Source organism: Aulonocara stuartgranti, assembly GCF_965226115.1.
Source record: "Aulonocara stuartgranti genome assembly, chromosome: 7".
NCBI classification, from domain to species: Eukaryota; Metazoa; Chordata; class Actinopteri; order Cichliformes; family Cichlidae; genus Aulonocara; species Aulonocara stuartgranti.
Genome location: NC_138945.1, coordinates 52,734,516 through 52,751,600, shown reverse-complemented (window position 1 = coordinate 52,751,600; position 17,085 = coordinate 52,734,516). Strand labels below are relative to the sequence as shown.

General features: G+C 40.3%; 1 long non-coding RNA gene across 1 annotated transcript; it reads left to right on the top strand.

Moving 5' to 3' along the window:
• Nucleotides 1–323: 323 nt before the first annotated feature.
• On the top strand, nucleotides 324–7,012 carry LOC309711681. Its single transcript, XR_014278067.1, has 3 exons — nucleotides 324–413; nucleotides 4,877–4,967; nucleotides 5,362–7,012. It is a non-coding gene; the product is annotated as an uncharacterized lncRNA (long non-coding RNA).
• Nucleotides 7,013–17,085: the final 10,073 nt, after the last annotated feature.

The following is a 17,085-nucleotide window of genomic DNA, read 5'->3' as shown; positions in this document are numbered from 1 at the left end:
TTATCTCTTTCAGAACATAGGCATTAGCTGCTTGTAGAGCTGGGCAATAGAACGATAACGATATGTATCGCGATATAACTTTTACTCGATAGAGAAATTAAGCTATCGCGATAGACCTCGCCGCTCTTGTCCTCTTAAAAAAAAAAAAAAAAAAAAAAGGTCAGCCAATCCAAATTAAGTAGCGCAGAGCCGAACCAATCACAGCCGCAGCGTCACGTCGCGTGACTTGTTACGTACAGCACAAGTGCCAAGCCGCACGTGTGTTTGTTTGGGAAGCAGCCAGCGGGTAATGGAGGAAATGAGTGTGCCGACTAGAAAAATCAACCGAGCGTGACCGAAGAGAAAACAGACGATGGTTCCAGTGCCGGAGAGATTGTCGAACGGAAGAGCCAAAGAAGTTCCGTAGTGTGAAGGTATTTCGGCTATTTCAAGTCTGACAAAAAACAGAGTAGCGTGCACTGTAAATTGTGCCGAAAGCAAGTCTGGAAATACAATAAACTGGTGCATGCGTCACACTGTGCGCCACGTTATTGTTTCGGTGAAATGAATTTCTACAATACTGTTACTGTTAATTCTACTCTCTGCAGTGTTTAAATGCTTACATATACACACAGTTACTGTCCCTCCACACATACGACTCGGTTCTGCTTCTATGCCGCAGCTTTGTTTACTTTTTCCCACCGAGGCTTCTAGACTTCTGATTGGCCGACATTTCTGCACGGTTAGGAATCTAGCGCCACCTGCTGCTTTGGCATGTTCATAGCAGCGTTTTCCTTTATTTCTGCCTTTATGTGTGGACGGGATTATTTTTAAAACGAAAACGGAAAATCTCCGTTTTCAAAAATACCCGTGTATGTGTGGACGTAGCCTCAGTCTCTGACTGGAAGCGCTAATTCGTCATTCGGCTTTTGTCAGACTAAAGTAACTGTTAAAACTGTTTGAAAAGCTCAGCTATACAACAAGGAGAGATTGAGAATTTCCTTTTAGTTCTCAGTTTATTTGATATTGACAAAAGTTAGTCAGTTTTGTCTGTTCTTCTGTAAAACAAACTAAGATTTATTTTTAGAATTAATATTTTGTTTCTAAGTGGAATTGACAATTTAGTCTGTTTCGTTTGTTCTATTTTGAAACTTAAACGCTTTAGCGGCTGCCTTTTGTGTAGTTTGCAATATTTGCCTTTATCTATCTGAAAAAGTCTCATGTTCCTTAAGTACATCTACCCTGTTGAACTTATTATGGGAAATAAATATTTAAATAAAAACAAGCTGCTGATTATTTCACATTTTACTTGTGAGCAACGGCACATTTAAATCTTACAAATATAGTTATTTGGCTTATATCGTGATAGATATCGTTATCGCCTGAAATGAAAAAAACATATCGTGATATGAAAAAATCTCATATCGCCCAGCTCCAGCTGCTTGTGTGTGCTTTATTGATCTTTACCTTTATTAAACACAATACAAAAACCCATATAAAAAATTACATTCTTTATAACCACAAAATATAAGTTTATCTTTATTTAACAAAATCAGAAGTTCAATAATACATTTACCATCAGGGGAAAGAGTTCACAGAAGAATTGAGGCACAATTTTGATGAAGACTTAAGAAGCCAGTCAGCAGCTTTGAGCAGCGAGGCAGTAGAAACCGGATGCAATTCAAACTACTTTCATGGCATCATATTTCAGTTTATTCATGTACAGAGTCTGATAGTCCACCTCCCAGAACACTGATTTCATATGGTGCTAGAGACTGTGTACAAACATCTACGTCACCAAATGAAATCAGTTTCTGAGTGCAGTTCTTTACTCAACAAGTCTTCTGATTGACACTGTTAATAGGTTTAATACAGAAAAGGACATTCTTGTATATTCATGGCCTGGCAAGCTTCCTTTAGCAAAGTGGATGCAGGTGTAGCTCAAAGGCTGCTGCTGTTTGAGGACGGAAGCTGGCTGTATTTGTTCAGTTGCTAATTTCCCAGATGAACACCAGAGGGTGTGGTTACACAGCCGGCTAGAGCCATGACAGAAGTGGTGCAAGGAATTTAGCTCGGATCTGAAGGGATGTTTTTGGAGAAACTACCTCAGCAAAGCTGGTTGGAAACTCCTGGGTGCCTCCTGGTGTTCCACCTACCTGATTGTGCAGACCTCTGCTGCAAACGACAAAAAAATCTGAATCAGGCTGCTGACCAACGTCACACTGTGCATCATGAAATGCATGAAAATAAAGAATGATAACACAGGCGATATTTACACATCAGTAATGCTATTTCTGAACATTAAATCTGGCTTTTTAGGACATTTCTGATTATAATCTAGACCATAGGTGTCAAACTCTGGCCCGCGGGCCAGGTTTGGCCCGCAGCCTAATTACATTTGGCCCGCGAAGCCATACCAAATTATTATTAGAGCTGGCCTGCTGGTATTATACAGCTAATATATATATCGTTTAGTATTAAGCTTTGCTTGTTCCATAATCAGTTTTTCAGCAAAACTTGTTTGAGTCCAAAAGAAAAGATTAATTCTTAAATCTGGAGGAAGATTTTTTTCTTCCATAAATATTAACTTTAGCCCGCGACCTTGTTCCAGTTTTGAATTTTGGCCCACTGTGTATTTGAGTTTGACACCCCTGATCTAGACAGTGGTTCTTGAACTAAGACGTAGGATGTAAACTTTTTTGATTTCTTAAGAGGGCAATCAAGAATTTTTTTTTGAAAACCACTGTATTAGTCGATGCTCCTGTTACACAGGAACAAAGCTTCAAATAATGAGGCGAGTGTTTATACAAATAAAACCTCTGAGCCAAAAGCGCAGACTGCTGGAAACAGAAGAACAGAAAAAGATTATTTTGAACTGCCTATTTTGAAAGTCATGCAAAGTTCCTCTAGTAGAGATTATAAATTAGAAATGAGTGTAACAGACTCCTTTTAAAATAAAGCCAAAACATACACTGGGTTTGTGTGAAGCTTAAAAATAATCACCTCTCAATTGAACAAGTGAAGTATCTCATTTGTATGTAAACCAAAGAGTAGACTAACTAGAAATGCACTTGGAAAGTACAGTGCTATGTGAAATGCCCTCATAGCTCACAGTGTTAAAGAAAGATATCTACACCCACATCCACACCAACAACGGTTCCTTTTCACACCTGTTCCATCTCTTTACATGATTTTGTGAAATTTGCCCAACAACAAATGATGCTGAAAACATGTTGGATCTCCCTGATGGAGGTTTTATGGTGGAGTTTGTACCAAATTTCACTTTTACTGTCTATGCTCAGGCTGATAATGCAAAGGCATTCTTTTTAACAGCCAGCAGGGGGCGACTCCTGTGGCTATAGAACGAACAGTAAATCCAAATGTTCTCAATTGCTAATTTCAAGTTTTACTGAACCCAGCATTGGAAAATTACGATCCCAATTTGAGTCAAAAAGATAGTAAAGCAGTGTGTGCTGTTACTGACAACCATATGGTTTCTCAGAGAGTTCGCATCTAGTTTCAAAACACCAAGATAGTAACTGCTTTACAACAGGCCTCCATTAAACAGTGGGTGGTGTCATGGTGACTGAGTTTTGAATCTCTGTATGAGTAGGAAAGTGCAAACCTTGCTGATTCTCCTGGTTTCTGTATGGTAAGCTGTGCTAAACCAAACTATCCCCTATAGATTCATCTTTACAGTGAAGAGAGGTGAAGGCCAATCAATGTTCTGGTTTGTCTTTCAGAAACAAAATTGACAAATGCAAAATGTGTAACTATTTCTTTAAATGTGGGATGCGATTAAGTAATTACACAGAAGCAGGTTGGGTAACATTCACAGGGCAGGGATAGAACAATAGGATAGAGACAATCCTCTATTCAGCTTTCTTATAGGGTTAAAGCGTCAAGACTTTGTTTTCAGTATCTGAACCAAGTACAATAAACAGCTGAAATTAAGTGTGCACCATAAAGGTATGCAGCAGGTCTAGCAGGTCTTATAATAATGTTTCAACCACAGAAGCTATGAAGCTCTGAGTCATGTTCGTTGTCAGATGGCTTCATTTGAACGTCAGTTTAAATGGGGTGAAGTTCATCACACCTCGCCAAATCCCACTGAACATATGGAGCAACAAGCAGAGACACAAAGCTGGAGAGTAAAATAATGCTTGATTTCAATGAAGGGAAAGATTAGTCTCTGTGCAATCTTCCCACATCATGAAAAATTTTTTTTCATGGATGAATAAAGACAAAGGAAATGAATTCACCAATGTGTCACCAAACTGTGGTGGTGACTGAGGATCCAAAGAAACAGTAGTCATCAGTGCATCTTTCATTTCCCCAGTCCTTTTACCTGATATCATCTGCTGTCTCAGAATATAAAGCAAGAATGAGTCATTTTGACATCACTCTAAAATGCAGAGAATAAGTCAGGGGAGACTCTGCTTGATTCAGGGAGGAAGAAGGATGTGAAGGGGTCATTCTACTAAGTGCTTCCTGAAGGTGCTGTGGCTTCAGGTGAAATATCCTCAGCACCCTTAAGCGAGTTCAGTTAAAGGGCAAGCAATTATCCTTACTAGTGGAAGGCATAACCCCAGAAACATCTGCAGTTATGTGCTGGTGAGGCACAGGGATGAGGGACGGAGGTGACATAAACACGGAGGATCTAATATTTCAGTTCCTGAAATAGCATCTGATGAATTTGACAATTCCGAAGTTCAGAGTGACGTAAATCAAACTGAAAGTTGATTTAAATCAGTCTTTTAAAGTATTTATTTCACATTAAGGTACTCTGTTTTAAAGGAAGACAGTTGAAAAATTCCTGTTGAATCATTGTTTTTGCTCAGATGTTATCAAACGTACGCCAACAGGGGTTTAACATTAAACCCAACCCTGTTTCCAGGAATGGATAACTCACTGGTTGCTGCAGCTTAACCTTTACCAGATTGGGTTGAGAATGCTATTGATCTTCGCATCTAACTCCAGGCAAGTCAGTGAGTAAACACAAATTCCAACATGTCAGATTATTACTCCAAGACAATGAGAAAGAAGTATGATAGGAACCCAAGGGGTCTTTTAGGATTCAGAAAACTGGTAAGGAAAACCATCCCTGACTGCTTAAAAATACAACAATGAAGACTAGTTCATCCACTTCCTGGCCCAGTTACAACCTGTGAATACTTAACTCTTTCGTGGATGAAATATGCATGGTTATTTTGTGTTATATATGTATAAACTCAATTATTAAAGATCATCTTGATCATCTTGATCATCAAGATCAACTCTTCATCTTTTTTAAAATGTCTGCGCACTGTTACGTTGCTTGCTTATAATAAATAGCAGTTTATAATAATTACTTCATTGTCTTCCTTCTCTCACCCCAACCAGTCGCAGCAGATGGCCGCGCCCCTCCCTGAGCCTGGTTCTGCTGGAGGTTTCTTCCTGTTAAAAGGGAGTTTTTCCTTCCCACTGTCGCCAAAGTGCTTGCTCATAGCCGGTCATTTGATTGTTTATTGGTTGATTATTCTCTGTATGTATTATTGTAGGGTCCACCTTACAATATAAAGCTGTTGTTGTGATTTGGTGCTATATAAATAAAATTGAATTGAATTGTATGTAGGGGTAATTGGTGGGGGTCAAAAGATCAGGCTTTAGACTGTTACAGAGTGAAGATACTGCTAATATGAAGACCTTGAGGGGCATGCCTCTCCCACAAAAGCCCCACCCAGCAGCTGTTAAAATCTTCTGTTTACAGGGGGCCAACCAATCAGAGGAAAGGTGGAGGAAGGAGAAAAGCTCTGGCTTGTTTCAGACAGAGGCTCATTATCAGATATTTTAAGATTAGATTTAATGTAATCTTACATTAAGATTAGCAAAACATGAGCATCAGGCTGATCAGAACTTTTTGCCGTCTGAGGACCGAGAGTGATGTCAATCAAACCCTGTTTAGAGGGCACAGTACTAACCACTGATGTGACATAGCTGTGAGTTTTCTGATACTGCTTGAAGCGATCAAATGAATGACCTGTTAACAAATGCTGACGTGACACGTGAAAGGGTTAAACTTAGAAGTGTGTCATGCGTCAAGAGAAAAACCCTACATCCTGGACTTAAAGCAATCAACCTTGTGACAGATGAGTCAGAAGAAAAAAAATCCTGGGCTTTTTTTTAAACACATTGATGGTGATCATTGATTATGCATGCATATATATGAGCCTCAGCATGACAAAGAGTGCAAAGGAATAACACAGAAACACAGCTATTACTACTATCATTTGCTATAGGTAGGATGACTAACAGGGGGATTTTAAAGACTTGCTACTGTGCTGCTAATTATTCTGGACCTTTATTTCTTTGCCTGAGATCCGGGACTGCACAGACAAAAGAAGGCTTCATTGCACACCGGACTTAAATGACAGAATGAGGTTTGCAGGGAGTGTTCTGTAGCTAAATATATACCTCCGCCAATGTAGGACAGAATCCAGGTGTGGTCACCTGATGTTCAGAAGCGTAATATCTAGCTACGAAAGCAGGAGAAAGTTTAGAGCAGACAATCATCCAGAATAATTCAGCGTCAAGGTTGGATGTTGAGCCATTTTCTTGCGAGAAATGATGGAGCAACAGAGAGAAAGAGTTTCTCAGAAGTGGCTCAGAGGCAGAGGACCTTATGATACTCACTGCCTTTGCGTTTACTAGACAGAAACCAAAGATAGAAATTTTACACAATTCCCAAATTCTGGGCTGGTTCTCATCCCGGAGAAAGTGCAGATAAATTGTCAACTATTGCCCTAATGGACCTAATGGATTAAAGCTTGGAAAAATAAAAAGTGAAAGATTGTGGCTTACTGTGCTTTAAAAGTTGAGTGAAAATGAAACTGCTAAGTCATTTTCTGTAACAACCAGAACCATTACGCAAAATAACACAGTAACAAGACATAAGGTCAGCATGTTAAAATGATATCTGTGTCTTCATAACACGCAAATTAAAATAAATATATGAATAAAAAGAACAAATACATAAGCACAGGAATAAACACAAACACTTACCGAGCCGCCAGTCACCTGCGACACAGTGAATGACTTCCTCCTTGAAGACGTTTTCATACCCGCTTCTCCAGTTCAAAGCCACTCCTGTCCCGTACTGAGGCGTCCTGTATTATATTGTACTGTAGGTTCTGAGCTCCTCAGGGCTGTCTTCTCTCTACGTAAGTGTGTGAGAGAGCTTGATGAGCGACAGAGGAGTTATGAGATGGAGATGCCGCTGTGAGCTCCGCCCTCCTTCCTTTCTCTCTTTTTACAGTCAGTATGAGCTGTTCATCCACTCTGCTGCCAGAGTCATTATTGTAACTGTGAGTCAATGCGGGCTCCACACAAACACAGGCACACACACACAAACACACACACACGAAGGCAAGCTGCACTTTAAACAGGGAGAATAGAAATGTCTTGAAACCTTTACAAACGTGTTCCCACATGATAAAAACCCTCATAAAAAATCGACAGCAGCTGCTACCAAAGAGCTCACACACATTACACAAACATTACACACCCAGCATGACAAAGCATCCTTGGACTAGCCAGCACCAACAAGCGATTACTCTATGTGCGCACTTCATCCACATAAATCCATAGATTGATCTCCTCCATGGTTGTTTGGGGCCAAATGTAGAATGCTGTGAAAATACCACACATTGAGTAATTTTTTTCCCTTCCAGTGTAGGCCTCCACTGGATTCCTGACCTGCAAATTGGCAAATTAAATTGTGTGCGGTGAAAAACAGAGGAACACAGCCCCGTTAAACTAACCACAACATAAAGTATCCTATCATTAACAGAAAAAACAGGCTTGAGCTTCCTCTGTGACAAGAACCACACAAGCTGGGAAATTCCCTGGCCGAGGGGGGAAGGGGAAAGGATGAAATAGGATCCATATGGAGGTGACAGGTGAGAGGGCACGACTCACAGACCGGGAATCTCACTCTGCATTCCTCTGGCTTGACGGGAAACAGGATAATTGCTCTTCCGGCGTAGTAAACTCATGCGCATGCATATTGGAACACCAGACCACATGACCAAGCTTCCTTTTCCCAGTATCCATTCCTCCGTTGTGAGTCAGCTGACCACAACATGACTCGTTCATCTCCTCCTTTGATCTTTCCATCCTGAAGATGCCAACGGAAGTGGCTGAAAGGTCTGAGTCACATTCACTTCTCACCCTGATTTCACTGTAAAACCCTCCTCTTCCCCCTCACTCACTACAACAACATCCACATTTTGATCCAGCTGTCATCAATCCAGCATCCACCTACACAATATAAGCACTTGTTTTTACTCACTCTGCCTTTTACCTCCCACCTCATTCACTTTCCTCCATCCGTCTATCCTGAGATGAATAAACAGCCCCAGCATTTCAAGGAATATCTCCTGCTCTCAATCCAACCTCCTGACCGACGTAGATCCCTAATCCTCACCAGCCGCCTCACCGGAGAAAAGCTCTGCTATAAAGACAGCGAGACTGAAAATATCTCTCCTCTCCTCGCTCTGATGCACTCTCCGTTTCTCTTCCTTCTTCTCTCTCTCTCTCGCTCTATCTCTCTCACTCTGTTTACAACTGAAGAGCAGCTTTAGAGACATGAGGCATAGTGAAACTGGTTCCCTGTAGATTATGAAGTCATGATGACCGGGGCATGCTGATCCAGTCATTACACCTTATGTTATGGGTTTATCCAAATAAACTGACTTCTCTGAAAATCAGTTGCATTTATATTTGTTTAGGAAACAAGAACAAGAAGTGAAATTGAAGCAGGAGAGTGACATTTTTAGAAATGCACTCACTGGTATTCCTCGCTCAATTTAACCCCTTAATTCCATGTTTTCTAACAGCTCCGGAGACCTGATGCCAAAATTTGGATTAACTTTGGGCGTGTTGTCATGTGCAAAGATGGAGAGGAGAAAGCAAAACAAGACCGCTGATCACTGAAGAAAGTCCCACAAAATTACCTTCTGGTCAGCTGGGCCTCCTGGGCCTGCTTGGGTTCTCTCAGTGTACTCCAGCTTCCTCCCACAGTTCAAAGAAGTGTATGTCAGATTGACTGGTGATTCAGACCTATCCATAGTAGCCTAGTGCCATCTGGAATAACACCTACTAGGTTAAATAGGAGGATGGATGACACATTTCTTGTGTTTGTTGTAAAGTAAACTCTTTTTTGTTTCATTTTTCTGGAGCAGGAAGCTATAAACATGTAGTGGTTCCATGGTTTTGTAATGAGTCAGTCATAGTTGCTAGACAAAACTACGATTGTCTAGTTTTGACTGTCTTTGTATTACAGTTCTGTCTTGAGTATTGTTGACATTCTGTTTTTTTGTTCTGGTGTTATGGTTATGTTACAGTTATCTGTGCATTAAGTTAATGGGAGGTTGTTTGTGCTGTTTGTGCCCCATTCTGTCCCCTCAGGCTTATGTCCACATTCTTCTGTTTCTGTGTCTATCTTGTATCTCTTAGTCTTGCTCTCAGTAATCATTACTTCCTGTTTTATTTGGATAGTCTATTCTCAGTTCTGTTCAGTTTGTTCAATTTGACCCGTTCATTCAGTGAAACAGATCTTGCGGGGGCTACACAGTTGCTTCTACAGAGTGGCACTTGCTCCTATGTACTTCCACCTGATTAATTCTAAGTTTATAAGATTTCATTAGTTTCTTGGATGTCATAATCACACACTAGTCAATGTATATTTATGAGTACAATATAATTTGTTTTCTATTAAATAACCTCAAAAAAATGACTGACAGTATCTTGAAGAAACATAGCAAAAATTAAACCTTTGCTGACACTCAATAATGTGGAAATTCTACTAAACACTAGATTGAATTTTCTCTAATTATTTTAACTCACATGTCACGTCAATCTCCCAGTCCTCCTTACTCTACACTCTGTTCCACTATAATTTAGAATACATTTTTAAAATGGTATCAATAATGTATAAAGCCCTACATGGGCAGGCTCCTGCTTATATATAGCAGAGCTACTGAGACCTTATAACTGCAGCCAACCTCACACATTATCTTCGAAATGTTCCATGCTCTTATTTAAAAACCAGAGGTGATGTTGTTGCTGCTTTGGAGCAGCCTTCCTCGGCCTATCTTTGCTAAATCTATGGTTTGTTTAACAGTAAATGTCTCCTGACAACACTTTATAATAGGCTAGCTTTTCCTTAATCTTTCTTCCATTATTTGTGGCCTTTTGTTCTTCTGATGTTTATATTGGAGTGCTTGTGCAGGAATGAATGAAAGACTGTGTGTTTAGACTCAGTTTACATGTATGAATATGTACAATTATGCTTAATGTGTTTTCATCCAAACATTGAAGCACTTTGTAACTGTATGTTTTAAAATGTGCTTTACAAGCCTATTATTATTATTATTATTATTAAATTGGCAGCTGCCACATGAAAAATAAACGGCAGCACTTAGCATTAACATAATTAACTGGAATTAATATCTGTATTTTACAGCTTTGTGTGATTTTTGACAGTATCCATCTCTTATAATCTCTTGTTTTAGTTGCAAGTGTTGCATTTTACTGTTATAATTTTAACCAGCTCATTACTGGTTAAATGCAAAGAAAGCAGCTTCCTTTAATAGTCGAGTATTAAGCAGCTAAGAATTCGAACAATTCAGACCTTCAGAAACAGGTTAGTATTCAAACACATGTAAAAGAAGGAGCGTACCTAGTGGGTGTGTTAAAAAACAAACAAACATTTATATGTCAGTGTAATCCGTTATTGCTGCCCCCAAGTGGCTGAAAATTTGTGCTGAAAATTCAAAGTGAGCTGTGGCTGCTGGTGAAGGTGGCGTGGGTGTGGAAAGGATAAACGGGGGTGAAAAGGACAGCGTCATTGAACAATGACAGGATGGATGAATATGGGGTGTCAGCACAGGCAGAGGTGAAGATGGGTTGTTGACATGTTCTTTCCTCTCCACATGTCCTTTGAAGAGAAATGGATGAATACATTAAAAGAATAGTTGAGTAACAGGCACCGATATGGGGTTACTGTATGTCTCTGTGCACTGAAAATGGATTTGTATTATATATGAACAGACATCAAACACAATTTAAGGCCAGTGGCCAAGGTAACAAGAGTAAAAAAAAACCCCAACATATAAAAACCCAGAGTTACGCAACTATGCTTATCGAGTAGTATAAAGGGTTCAGACATCCTTGGTAACAATCACTATCAAAGAAAATTACAGGATTACATAACTCACCTCCATCAAAACTCACATGTAATATTCCCTAGGGATCGTAAATGGATATATTTACTTATACTTATGTTTTACATTAAAAGTAAATTGACATTCATGCAGACCTTCAGTTCTGTAGCATCTTTTTAATTTCAGCCACACGCACAACTCTCATGACAGCAGCAAAAGAGACGACCAATATTAAATTTTTTTAAACATGTTTTCAATGATAAGTTGTGATGTGAGGCTGATGAAGACAATATGTCAGCCAGTTGCTACGTCTTCACGTAGGTGTAATATGAGGTATTATTTGGTAACACTGAGTGGGTGATTGGGTTACAGAGGTGGGCTTTTCTATGCGGAATGAGATACTGCCTGGGCACACACACACATTTGCACACACAAACCTCATTTTTCTTCTCTTTATTTTATTGCAGCCAGCTCCCTAACAACCTGACTCACCTCCCTAGTTCCAAAGGCCCCATGTCCTTCAGAGAAATCCACATGTATTCATCATTTCGCAGGAAGATGAAAGATTTCAAAGCCAGAGATTTCTTGTGTGAAAGGTGCTTTTATTCAAGTCTTAATATAAAAAACATGCAATTAGATATTTCTTTTTGAAGACACTACAAAACCAACATTAGTTAAAAAAAAACTGCCTTTTCCAAACCAGTTCTGACACTATAAGAGTTGCATTTAAATTTTAATGTACAGCAATACTATGGTACAGCTTTCCTAAATGCCCATGGAAGTATTACTATTACCAGCAAGACATTATTGACTGATTTTTAAACATTTATATTTATAAACAACTATATCAATTTACTGAAAGAATTTTGTTCAGTAGAATAAAAATATATGCTACTTTCTTAAACACCTTGATATTTTTCTCTGTTATTCAGATAGAAAAACAATTAAATCCGCTCCATCGCTTCACATTGAATGAATGAAAAACATCAGATCAACTCTGATTATCTTCAGTTTAACATTGAGTTGTCATAGCAACAGTTCCTGGCACTGTATCTTTTATCAAGTATTTAAATGCTCAGTTGAACCTTTATTAGTTGCAAACTGCAGTGTTTCTACAGTTTGACGAATGTGGCTTGTAGCATTTGAGCTTGTGACACTGAACCAAACCAAAATGATGAATCACAAATTATATGAGTGACACCTTTTAGCAATTTTATCCATCCTTAATAAAAAGAGAGTTTGCAGCCATGATTGCAGGTAGGGATGAATACTGACAAAGGTCATTCCAGAAGTGGAGGACAATTTAGGCTCCAACAACAGCAAAATAAATAAATAAACAAATACATATATATACATACATAAAATGGACTTAAGAAATGTGTATAATTGAACGAAATAAAAACACATAAGTGGATTTATACTTTTATGTTTTATCTTGTCTTATAGCAGCGGCCCCCAACCCCCAGGCCACGGACCGGTACCAGGCCGTGAGAGTTGAGGTTCGGGTGTGAAATTGATGGTTTTCAGGATTTTTATTGTTATTTTTTTAATCGTTTTTATCGTTAACTCTGTTTCCCTGGGACTTTTCCAGTGTATTATGAAAAAAATCTTCTTTTCTATTTGTTACTGGTACTGGTTTTATTTTGTTGTATTTATCTGCGACACCTTAAAGGCTGGTCCATGAAAATATTGTCAGACATAATCTGGTTATCAAGAAGTTGGGACAAGAGAAAAATACCAAATTCACAGGAAGGGAAGAACCTGTCCTACAATTTTGAAAGATCCCAAGAAGCTTGAATAGCTACTGATGTGATTATTGATCGTCTCTTTATCCATCTCCTTGGAGATTTCTGATTGAATTTCTGTGTGTGTGAGGGAGCTTTACTCTAGAGGTTTTATTATCTCTGAATCTGATGAGTTAAATGAGTTAAATAGTTAGTCAGTTAATCTTTCATGAGATCATTTTTTTTAGTTGAGTGAATAAACATTTTACTAGGTGAAAAACAAAAAAAGTACATCCAGACCAGTGTTAGTAGTCACAGATGTACAGTAGCGACTGAAATGCAGTTACATAATGTTTAACACACAAGCACACACTGCACTAGTGCATAAACGCAACAAGCCACAGACAAATGTTAGTAAGTTGGCCACCGCTTCCTCTGTGGCCAATGAGAGAAGCTGACGTCAGATCTGCTGAGGAGACCACAGCTTCACTTTGAAAGACAGTGAGGGGGATGAGACATTAAGAGTTACTTTCAAAACACATTTGCAGCATTTTCAGAACTGAAAATGAAGCATTCTTTGGTTGTTAAGCATAAAAAACAAACAATACAGAATGTAGTCACAAACTTCCTCATCCTATCCAGTCTTTGCATGTAAACTCTTCGCTTGACAAGTCTCTGCAACCGCACAGAAACCAAGCACGCGTGCAAACAGCCACTTCCTCCTCAGATGAAGCAGAACACGGTGTACCTTAGATCACACAAGAAACATCTTAGCAGACACGAACACCAGGCCTTGATTTAGATGCTTTGCGGTTTTAACCAAAATTAGGATCCAAGTAACACAAAACTGGAAACTGATGACGCAGAGGCTTTTCTAAATGTAACTAACCATGTCTTTGAAGTAGCTTACTGATACGCTTTTAAGTATTTCCCTTTTTATCTAGTTTTATATTGAATTATTATTGCTCATTAATGTAAAATTTGTAGTTGACTGAAGAGGAGCTATTTTGTATTTGACTACAATGGTTTGTCAAATTAGATGCATTTATATATGTTCTCTAAACCAGTATCAAAACAGCTGCTGTGAAAACACCAAAATCAGTCGCTTCAGCTGTACAGGTATCAATTTTTAGATCATTTAGTGTATGACCAAATATATATTTCCAGTTCTTCATATACTTTGTGTGCAAAGTAATTAAAGCAACTTCATCTCTCTCCTGTTTTTATACTGCTGGGTCAGTCTCAGGAGTTTGGAAAGAAATTACTGGACTTCTTTAAGTTTGGAGATGGTGGAGAGTCCCAGGGACTTAATCCATAGTGGGATTAAGTATTGATCATGAGCCAAGGTGTGGAATCAGAATCAGAATCAGAATCAGAATCAGAAAGGGGCTTATTGCCAAATGTTGAGCAGGTTTACAACATTAGGAAATTGCTGCGGTGCTTCAGTGCAAACATAGTGTCATAAATAGCACTTAAATAGACATGAAAAAATAAAAGTAGGGATAAGAATTAAAAGTGCTACGTAGAAAGATATGTGCATGAGATATACATGAGATATATACATGAGAATAAGAATTAAGAGTGCTACGTTGAAAGATATATACATGAGTGCAGGTGGTGATCAGTGCCAAACATGGAATGATGCAGTGAACACAGCGTAGGGTCATGTGTTAGTGGCGGGTACAGTCATATGGTTATTGTTCATGTGTCCAACAGCAGAGGGGAAGAAACTGTTCTTATGGCGAGAGGTTCTGGTGCGAATGGACCGGAGCCTCCTGCCTGAGGGGAGCAGGTCAAACAGACTGTGTCCAGGGTGAGAAGGGTCAGCTGAGATCCGAGCTGCACGCCGCAATGTCCTGGAGGTGTACAGGTCCTGCAAAGATGGGAGTCTGCAGCCAATCACCTTCTCAGCAGAGCGCACAACACGCTGCAGTCTCTGTTTGTCCCTGATAGTGGCTCCAGCGTACCACACGGTGATGGAGGAGGTGAGGATGGACTCGATGATTGCAGTGTAGAACTGCATCATCGTCCGTGTTGGCAGGTTGAATTTCTTCAGCTGCCTCAGGAAGTACATCCTCTGCTGGGCTTTCTTGATGACGGAGGTGATGGTGGGCTCCCACTTCAGGTCCTGGGTGATGGTGGTACCCAGGAAGCGGAATGAGTCCACAGAGGTGATGGGGGTGTCAGTCAGGATGATGGGGGGGAGTGGGGCTGTGTGCTTCCTGAAGTCCACAATAATCTCCACTGTCTTCTGGGCATTCAGCACCAGGTTGTTGTGGCTGCACCAGGACACCAGACGTTCAACCTCCCTCCTGTAGGCAGACTCATCCCCGTCCGAGATGAGCCCAATAACGGTGGTGTCATCTGCAAACTTGATTAGCTTGACAGACTGGTGGGTGGAGGTGCAGCAGTTGGTGTACATGGAGAAGAGCAGGGGAGAAAGAACACAGCCCTGAGGGGAGCCGGTGCTGATGGTCCGGGAGTCCGAGACATTCTTTCCCAGCCTCACATGCTGCTTCCTGTCCGTCAGGAAGTCAGTGATCCACCGGCAGATGGGATCAGGCACATTCATCTGGGAAAGCTTGCCTCGGAGATGGTCTGGAAGGATGGTGTTGAAGGCAGAGCTGAAGTCCACAAACAGGATCCTGGCGTAGGTTCCTGGGGAGTCCAGATGCTGCAGGATGAAGTGTAGGGCCATGTTGATGGCGTCGTCTACAGACCTGTTGGCTCTATATGCAAACTGCAGGGGGTCCAGGAGGGGGGCCGTGAGGGTCCTGAGATGGGCGAGAACTAGGCGCTCAAATGACTTCATGACCCACACCAAAAAGGTGTGGGTCATTATTAGCAGAGGTTTTGGGCGTAACCATCGTGATACCTTGCCTCACCCTATCATGTGACCCATTGAGATCACGTGAGTCGAGGTTGAAGCGTCTGGGAAGGGATCTCAAAACTGCACCGCAGATCACAGACAATTGGTGTTGTAAGCCACCTCTTTTGTTCAAAGATCATTCACTCCTCTTTCAAACCATCTGTCTTCTCTGTCCAAAAAGTGAGCACTGGCATCCTCGAAATAATGACCTTTGACCTTTAGATGCAGATGTCCAGCTGAGTCATGTCCAGTCGAGGTGGCTCTTCTACGTTGTGCTATGCATTTATGGAGTGGGTGGTTGGTTTCTCTAGTGTAGAAGTCTGAGCACTCCTCGCTGCACTGCTTAGAGAAGTCCAGTCTCTTTCTTTCCAAGCTCATTAGACTACCATGATCAGGATGGGTGAGAACCTACACAGACATTTAGATGGGGTCAGGTTGACCTGTGAAGTTCAGAATAGGGAAGAACGGTGATACTTTGCATAAACAACATGAACAACATCCTTTACGCCTTGTATTTGTGCTTCAGGTGTAATGGTGGGGCAGATAGTGGCACACTTTGAGCATTGTTTAAACACCACAGCCACCACAGAGTATTTTTGTTGACCATGTCCATCTCAGTGGGGCCACAGTGTACCCATCTTCTGATGCCAGTTTCCAGCAGGATAATGCAACATGTCCCAAAGCTTAAATGATCTCAAACTGGTTTCTTGAACATAGTAATGGATTCACTGTATTTAAATAGCCTCCACAGTCACCAGATCTCAATCTAATAGAGCATCTTTGGGATGTGGAGGAACAGGAGATTCACATCATGGATGTTCAGCTGACATAGTTCAAAATCCCCTTCTTTTGCAAATACTTCTTACTTTAATAACTAACAGTATAATGTGATAAAAGCGAATAAATTGACTGACAATTTATTGATTGATTGATTGTATTGACGGGTGTGACTTCTTGAAACTGCACCAATTTTCTTGAAATGACCTCCAAGACAGAAACTTGAACCTATTTTCGTAATACTGATTTTTTTTATGCCATAAAAAGTAACTGTGCAGAAAGGAGACCATCTTCCATTTGTGGTAAAACGATGATCACATGTCCACTGTCACATATAAGCATTTCTACGTAGGTTGTTTATGCACCTGCACTTCTGCTGTCCAGTGCTCCGTCTTATTTGCGATGTTCAGGATGTTGTGTTTATGAGTTTTCTTTTTTTGCTTTGCATCCATAATTTTGCCACAAGTAATGAGCTATATCACAGAAAAACAGCCGCTTTACCTCCCTGAGAGCATCAACTGGATTTCATGAG